The sequence below is a fragment of the Prenolepis imparis genome, unplaced genomic scaffold (genome assembly GCF_030444845.1).
Source record: "Prenolepis imparis isolate NDT839.2.m4 unplaced genomic scaffold, iyPreImpa1.0 SCAF_33, whole genome shotgun sequence".
In the NCBI taxonomy this organism is placed as follows: domain Eukaryota; kingdom Metazoa; phylum Arthropoda; class Insecta; order Hymenoptera; family Formicidae; genus Prenolepis; species Prenolepis imparis.
In genome coordinates this window covers 1-10,000 of record NW_028141191.1, presented here as the reverse complement: position 1 = coordinate 10,000, position 10,000 = coordinate 1, and the positions used below count along the sequence as shown (strand labels likewise).

At 27.2% G+C, this 10,000-nt stretch overlaps 1 pseudogene; it reads left to right on the top strand.

The window, feature by feature from the left end:
• Positions 1-6,484, top strand: part of LOC145946967 (uncharacterized) — a 6,812-nt pseudogene extending 328 nt beyond the window's left edge.
• The last annotated feature ends 3,516 nt before the right edge of the window (positions 6,485-10,000 follow it).

Below are 10,000 nucleotides of genomic sequence, written 5' to 3'. Positions count from 1 at the left end.
TGCCTTCGTCCTTTCGTCTAGGCCTAATCAGCCATGAGGTGCGAATTGTGTGCAATAGAAGTATGTTAATTCATTTGAGTATATACAGTATTATAGTATTAATTCTACTACCAAATACATTTTATACGATAATATTAAAATTTAATATAAATATGTATACGTTAGTAAAGTTTTATGATGATATTTATTATGTGTGCAAATCTAACCAAATTACGACTAAAAAAAATGTTACAAAAGCTAAATATAGTGATTACCGAAGGTACCTAGCAACTATTTTAGCAAAAAATGGTAAGTTAAATATATGTCTCATATCAATATTTTATATTACTATTATTGCATGTCATTAACATTTATATTACATTACAAATATATACATAAATCCCAGATTGAATAGTAAGCAGTAACGATGCGATTGTTTATGATATAATAAAATATAAACGTAGAAATATATCTACGAATGAAATAAGAAATTGAGAATACATTTTAATGTATTCTCAATTTCTTTTTTTGTTAACAGATATTTCTTCAACATTACAGATAATAAAGATATATTGCAAGATATTAAAAAAAATATTATAACAAATAAACCACATATATTATGCAAAAGAACTAATTTTCTAAAATTTTGTGGTAAGTTTAACTCATATCAATGATGTTTGTAACACTTATTTTATCATATGTATGTAATAATCATGTATTTCTTTTCTCGTAGATATTAATTCGATAAGTCTTATAGATAAAAACAAAGGCATTGATTCTGTGATACTAAAAAAGGAGTCTGTTGCTAAAAAGATTGATATTTCATCAAATACTGGTGAATCTCACATAATAGTTTCTATGGATGAAAGCGATAAAAATAATGAATCTGTGTCAAACAGAAATTGTAATGAGAAGATGACCGATGTTGCATCAAATACTGGTAAATGTCCACATTTCCAATTATTTAATTTAGCTCATATCAATGATGTTTGTAATACTTATTTTATATATCATATGTATGCAATAATCATCTGTATTTCTTCTCTCATAGATATTAATTCGATAAGTCTTATAGATAAAAACAAAGGCAATGAGGCTGTGATACTAAACAAGGAGTCTATTACTAAAAAGAATGATGTTTCATTAAATACTGGTGAATCTCGCATAATAATGTCTATGCATAAAAGCGATAAAAATATTGAATCTGTGTCAAACAGAAATTGTAATGAGGAGATGACCGATGTTACGTCAAATACTGGTAAATGTGCACATTTCCAATTATTTAGTTTAACTCATATCAATGATGTTTGTAATACTTATTTTATAAATCATATGTATGCAATAATCATCTGTATTTTTTCTCTCGCAGATATTAATTCGATAAGTCTTATAGATAAAAACAAAGGCAATGAGGCTGTGATACTAAACAAGGAGTCTATTACTAAAAAGAATGATGTTTCATTAAATACTGGTGAATCTCGCATAATAATGTCTATGCATAAAAGCGATAAAAATATTGAATCTGTGTCAAACAAAGATTATAATAAGAAGATGACCGGTGTTACATCAAATACTGGTAAATGTGCACATTTCTAATTATTTAGTTTAACTCATATCGATGTTGTTTGTAATACTTATTTTATCATATGTATGCGATAATTATGTATTTCTTCTCTCGTAGATATTAATTTGATAAGTTTTATGGATAAAAACAAAGGCAATGAGTCTGTGATATTAAACAAGGAGTCTATTACTAAAAAGAATGATGTTTTATTAAATACCGGTGAATCTCGCATAATAATGTCTATGCATAAAAGCGATAAAAATATTGAATCTGTGTCAAACAGAAATTGTAATGAGGAGATGACCGATGTTGCATCAAATACTGGTAAATGTGCACATTTCTAATTATTTAGTTTAACTCATATCGATGTTGTTTGTAATACTTATTTTATCATATGTATGCGATAATTATGTATTTCTTCTCTCGTAGATATTAATTTGATAAGTTTTATGGATAAAAACAAAGGCAATGAGTCTGTGATATTAAACAAGGAGTCTATTACTAAAAAGAATGATGTTTTATTAAATACCGGTGAATCTCGCATAATAATGTCTATGCATAAAAGCGATAAAAATATTGAATCTGTGTCAAACAGAAATTGTAATGAGGAGATGACCGATGTTGCATCAAATACTGGTAAATGTGCACATTTCTAATTATTTAGTTTAACTCATATCGATGTTGTTTGTAATACTTATTTTATCATATGTATGCGATAATTATGTATTTCTTCTCTCGTAGATATTAATTTGATAAGTTTTATGGATAAAAACAAAGGCAATGAGTCTGTGATATTAAACAAGGAGTCTATTACTAAAAAGAATGATGTTTTATTAAATACCGGTGAATCTCGCATAATAATGTCTATGCATAAAAGCGATAAAAATATTGAATCTGTGTCAAACAGAAATTGTAATGAGGAGATGACCGATGTTGCATCAAATACTGGTAAATGTGCACATTTCCAATTATTTAGTTTAGCTCATATTAATGATATTTGTAATACTTATTTTATATATCATATGTATGCAATAATCATCTGTATTTCTTCTCTCGTAGATATTAATTCGATAAGTCTTATAGATAAAAACAAAGGCATTGATTCTGTGATACTAAAAAAGGAGTCTGTTGCTAAAAAGATTGATGTTTCATCAAATACTGATGAATCTCACATAATAGTTTCTATGGATGAAAGCGATAAAAATAATGAATCTGTGTCAAACAGAGATTGTAATGAGGAGATGACCAATGTTACATCAAATACTGGTAAATGTGCGAGAGAAGAAATTACCGTGATTATTGATAACTGTGATTATCAAGAGAGTACAGATCTCTCAGCAAATTTTGGTAAGTTTCGATAATGTTATCAACTATATTTCTAAGCGCTATTTTATCATCTGTATGAAATAATATTTTTTCTTATATATATTGTTTTAGATATTGGCACAATAATCTTTACAAATCAAAATGAGACCATTGAAACTGTCATGCCGAATAACTTTTTCATGAATGATAATATTGAAACAGCAGACGCAAATATTTCTTTATCTGGTATGCATTATTGTTAAAATTAAATTTTAAATATTGTTTCATATTTTTACATTTTAAATAATATGCAATGTTTTATTGCATTGTTGAATAAATGTATTTGTCCGTTTGTCTAATCTTATGTTTTGTTTGCAGATTCACTTAATGGATCTGTTATAATCAATAAGGAGTGTGTTAGGAGATTAAGTTTTAACATGACTGGTATGTAGAAATTGAATTATTTTTATATAAAAATATAAACTCATAAACAAATATAAATATACACAAACTATAAAAAAATAAGGAATAAATGCAATAAAAAATATATATATATATATGCATATATAAGCATGTCCAGTGTTTGCTGTTATCTGAATAAAATTATATAGATGATCATCTAGATGAAACTTTGGCGTCATCTTATCTTTATATAGATATAGATAATAAAAATATGTATTACGTATATCTGCATCATAGATGAGAAAAACTATTATTTTTACTAAATTATCTTGAATAATTTTCAGATAATTTTGATTTAGAATCATAGCACATAAAAATACTTAAATAGTAGAACTTAAGCAATAAGTCATAAAAATTTATAAGTAGAAATATAAATACATATATTTTTATATCCTTTTTATAATTTACATTTTTTTAAACTATGTTTATATAAGCAGTCTTAAAAATTATTATCTAGAAAATTATCTAGATGAATTGCCATATAATTTTACCTTTTATTTAAATACATATATTTAAAACAAAATTATCATTTTATCTAAAATTAATTTAAATATTTTTATCTCATCTTTATCTAGCTAATTTTAAAATCATCTAAGCACAACACTGAGCATATCACAAAAGTAATAGAAAACCACTTAAATTAAAATATAAACATTAATGTTTATGTATATTTATATTTTTTAGAGATAAAAGATTGTATCTCCAGTTATATAAATTTAGAGAAAACAGGTTTTATAGTTTCAAATACACATAAGAAATGATAAAATTTTAGACAAAATAAAAATAAATATGATAATACAGTAATACAATTTAAGTTTTTATTAAGTATTTATAAACTGACATTTTAAGATTTGTTTAAAGTATAATCTTGTAAACACGGATTATTTTAGATATTATTTACTAATCTATTTTTATATCTTCAATAAATCATACAGAAACTGATGCAGGACGTGTAAGTGTGTTATCTCCTTGCCGAGATGATATGCCTGATCCAGAAATTGTTGATGTGCCAGTGTCTTATAGTATGTAGTTTTGTTTTCTTTTTCTTTATAAATTAATAAATCTCACAATATTATATGTGTAATATATGATATATATATTAATGGACATAATTCTTATAACATTGACGTTGCTACTGTTTTACATCAAGCTTGTTATTATTTTCATATAACGTACAAGCTGCGATTGCAACTTCATGCAAAAAGCGCAATAGTTTTGTTTCATTAATTTTATCTTAAGCTTTTAGTGATTTTAATTATAAAGACTAATTATAAATTTATACTTTTGCAAGATTAATTATAAATTTAAACTTTTACAAGACTAATTATAAATTTAAGTAATGTAATTCATGCAATATTGTGCTCTGTATATTTGAAATACATTAAAATTAAGATAAATCAATTTTATTACCTCTACTTTGAACATTATTTTTTATCTTTTGGTAATATATACATTGACATACAAATATTGTGTGCTTTAATTTTTCAATGATATGGGAGTTGTGTCCTTTGTTCATAGTTATATAATTTCTTTGTTTTTCTTTGATACTAGATAATGATAAGGACGAAAGTGATGATGAAGAATATATACCTTCAGAACACAGTTCTTTATATAGCAAATCTCCTCAAAAGCAAGTGCCAATTGTTAACAGAAGTATTTCATCCACTTCCAGTTTTGATACATCAAGTACAAATGTTGTTGGTACATCAGCATGTAACGATGAAGCTATGTATGTTCAAAAGTCTAATTTAAAATCAAAACAAAATTATTGCACTTTTTGTATGAAGTTGCAATCACAGCTTGCACGACATTTGGAAACAGTACACTCTAACGAGCCTGATGTAAAAAAATTTGCCATTCTGCCTAGAAAAAACCCAGAAAGGAAGAAAATAATAGAGACTATTCGAAAAATGGGTAATTTTAAATTTAACACCAACTCAGAATTTAATACTGGGCAATTAATTGTATGCAGACGTCCAAATGAGAAATCTAATAAGACTGCTAAAGATTTTGTTGTTTGCGTAAAATGTAAAGGATTTTTCGCAAAAAGCACAATACGTCATCATGCTCGAGCTTGTCTTAAGAAAGATTTTCGAAAAAATAAAAATATTATGATTATGGGAAGAAAAATCACTGGTAGAATACATTCAATAGCAAGTGAGTGTTTAAGGAAAACAGTGTTTCCTGTTATGCGAGAAGATGATGTAATACGTATTGTGAGATATGACAAATTATTGATTATATATGCGAATAAGTTGTGTGTTAAATATAAATCCCAACATCAGCATGATATGATTCGTGCACGATTGCGTCTACTAGGCCGTTTTCTTATAGCGTTAAAAGAGATAAATACGAATATAGAAGATTTTCAGTCGCTGTATCATCCACAAATATATGACGACTGTATTTCAGCAATTAATATAGTTGCAGGATATGACAATGAAGAACAACTTTATAAAACTCCTGCAGTAGCGGCTAACTTGTCAACACTTATTAAGCATATAGGAAATCTTCTCATTATAGAATGCATCAAGACTCAAGATGAAGAGAAGAAAAAATTAGTTAAAGACTTTTTAAAACTGTTAGTTGTGGATATAGGTACGAGTGTCAACAAAACAGTTATTGAAACGCAGTCCGCACATAAAAGGCACAAGAAAATAAATCTCCCGTCATTGGAAGATATTAAAAAATTACACACACATTTGGCAAAAATGAGAACTGAAGCATATGCAGCATTAAAAGAGTCCTTTTCATATGAGAAATGGATTTCTTTAGCAGAAGTAACATTAACTTCAACACATGTCTTTAATAGACGACGAGCAGGAGAAATTGAGCGAGCACTGATAGAAGATTTTGAAAATTATGAAAAAGTAAATAAAAATATGTACAGTGATATTTATAAATCATTATCGATGGAAGATAGAAAAATTGCAGAGAAATATGTTCGATTTTGCATCAGAGGAAAACTGGGACGCACAGTGCCTGTTTTATTGTCAAATGAGTTATTTGATTGCATCACTTTAATCTTGAAATATCGTGAAGAAGCTAATGTACCAAAGAAAAACCCTTATATTTTTGGACTACCTGCTGTCGACAAAGATAGACACCGATACCTGAGAGCCTGTGTTTTAATGCGTACATTTGCCGAACAATGTAACGCAAGTCAATCAACTACTTTACGCGGTACAACATTAAGAAAACATATTGCAACACACTGCATTCAATTTAATCTGAATGATACTGATGAATGTTTCCGATCTTGCCACCTTTATGGGTCATGCTGATAAAATACACAGAGATCATTACAGGCAACCAATAGCAAGCAGAGATATACTGAAAATCTCCCGCTACTTAGAAGCAGTATCAGAAGGAAATGCACAAAATACGAATAATAAATCGATATCGGACAGTGATTCTGAAATAGAAGATAACTTAGTTGAAGTTAACAATAATAGTGATGAAAGAAGTAATGTTATTTGCTTAAATCATTATGTAAAACATAGAATTTATAATATTAAGATTTACATTATTTACATTTTTAATTAGTTTTATGTTGTTTTGATGCTTATTTATTTTACATTAAAGTATTCTTTTTGTATATTATTTTGATATCGTAATGATATCATGATAATAAAACGAGCATTACAATATTATAATTTCTATATTGTAATTTCGTAAATGTTTTAATAACTGCTGTTTATTATAGATATTTCATTATGTGAGACATCAAATCATTTCAAAAATTCTGACAAGCAAACGGATGAACAAGATGGAAAACGGAAACGTAGTAGTAAGTAATTTTTCATATCTGCTTTCAATCAATAACTGTACGAATTACAATAATATACAGTTTCTTTTATTATGTCAATTTGTTCTTAAAAATGATACTCATTTACATATTTGTAATATAACTCTTAAAAGTTACCTATTTAATTAGTGCCTGCAAGTAATTATATTTTGTCATTCCTTTTTTATTACCGAAATACAGAACTTAGTTTTGTTTACATAATCTATAACATTTGCCAATATTTATACTAAAACTATTTATAATTGCGATTCAAAATTAAAAGTAAATAAGTAAAATAAAATAGCATTTCTATTTAAATAATTTATTATCGTTGAATATGGGATATAGGAATGATCATAGCAATCAACGTATTATTTTTATGTCAAAGTCGAGAACAAATAGTATAGTTATTTCGTTAAATTATTTCAATAATATTCTCTATGCTCCTCTAGCATCTCCTTATGGACAAACAAAAAGAGTACGATGGACAGAATTTGAGAAAAAAGCAGCTCTTTCTGCGTTTGCACAACATATGGAAAATAATACATTGCCGTCTCTAAAAGAGATTCAAGAAGTAAAGAAAAAATATATTTCTCTGGCTCGTCGTACATCGCCGCAAATCAAAACGTGGTTGCATAATAAGCAGAAAAACCTGAAACAACAATAGTGGAAGAGTTTGCAATTTCGTACAAAACATTTTATTAACGCCTGTAAAGAAATTCTGATTTTTTTTAAAACAATATAAAACGTTTTCATATCACTTAAATTTTAAATTTTTTAATTAAAATTTATATAATTTAATACTTTATATAATATATATATATAATTTTAAATTAATTTTATATGTACTATACACAGTATAACTCTGATTCAATATCTTTTTTTTGTTTTTGTACACCTGTACATTGAGATATGCTAATATATAGATGTGTGCGTTAGTTCGTCAATGTTATAGATGTTCATAAGTAAATCTTATTCTATCTTTTGGTTTCAATTTAACTACCTCATTCTAGAAGGACCTTGTGAAGGCGTAGTTACTATAGTACAATATCTCGTATATTATATTATATTAATTAATTTATCACATGTTCTTTATGATTTATATTATTGCTAAATTTTAAGGATTAAAGTTTAACTTTAAGGATGTTGCGAATTTAGTCAAACATGATTGATGTATCAAGGTCCTATTACTTTTGCTGAAATCGAGAATATTAAGTTTTCTTATTTATAACTAGAGAAAAAGATATCAAATTTTGTGTTGTCATAAAAATAAATAAGTAAACATGATTAATGTATCAAGGTTCTCTTATTTTTGCTGAAATCGAGAATATTAAGTTTCCTTATTTATAACTAGAGAAAAGATATCAAATTTTGTGTTGTCATAAAAATGAATAAGTAATTACTTAAAATAAGTTCTACATACATTGTGAGCAATGATTTTAATTACCATTCTGTTGTATAATTATCATTTTCTGTTGTATTACTATATATATTACATTTTTTACTTGTTTCTTTATATGATTAGAGGTATTACAAACACATCTTAATAATATTTTCAGATTATTATAATTGAAAATTTTATATTACACTATATTAATACGTATAATTAAGATTATTATGTATTTCTTAATCTTTAGCACCGTAATTTTGTCATTTTAATGTACACAATACACATGTTTCTTTTGAATCTAATTGGAATTGTGAACACCTACACATATTTTTCACAAATTCAATATCTATGTAAAATTTCTATGAAAAACCATTCAAGAAAACAAAAAATGTATATTATTATCTTACATCACATATCATTATGAAATACTACATGAATATAACCTCTTTAATAAAAGATATTGAGTAATATATATAACATTCAGTTTCATTATTTTCATCTTTACATATTTATACATTATCTTTCCCTTCATGTATTTACTATGAAATACATATGAGATTTCCATATAAAAAATCTGTTACAGTTAGATACATATTATTTTGTTCTCTCCCTGCACCATCTTAAGAAATAAGTATAATAATCTCTTTCGCGCGGACGCCGAATTGAGATAGATTTCATGTTAAATTCGGCAGCGTTAATGTTAAATTACATGTTAATGTTCAAATAAATACGTCGGCAAATTGCAAATAATAAAGGCTCCACGCTGTTTATAAAACAATCTAGTAGCATAAATCGTGCGTGCATGATCGTATTCGTCGTTCTCTCGAATAAATCATAAATGGAATTATTATAAATATATAATATTGTATGTAAATGCAGAATGTCCTATACACGACACGTGACATTGTCATCATTTTCATATCATTTTCATATCGCCGAAAAAACAAAGTAATAATACTTTTTCGGCGCGATATCATATACGTCGCGTGTCTTTCGTCGCTCATCGCTCAAAGCGTGCGGTCTACCGTTTCGAGCGGCGAGCGATTAGAGACGCGCGACATATAATACACGCCGAAAAAGTATTATCAATTTGTTTTTCCGGCGGTAGAAAAATGATGTGAGAATTATGACGATGTCGCGTGTCGCGTGTAGGACACCGCTGCATATATATATACAACAATGTATATTTACAATGATTTCATTCTAGATTTAGTAAAGAGAACGATGAATACGCTCATATACGCACGATTTTATGATACTAGATTGTTTTATAATCAACGTGGATCCCTTTATCATTTGCAACTTGTCGACGTATTTGTTTCAACGATCATGTAGTTTAACATTAATATTGCCTAATTTAACATGAAATCTATCACAATTCGGTGTACGTGTGAAAGAGAGAGAGAGAGAGAGAGAGAGAGAGAGAGAGAGAGAGAGAATGAGAGAGAGAAAGAGAGAAAGAAATAGATAAACAGAGAAAGGTAAGTAGTACTCTGCGTTGATACCACTGCTT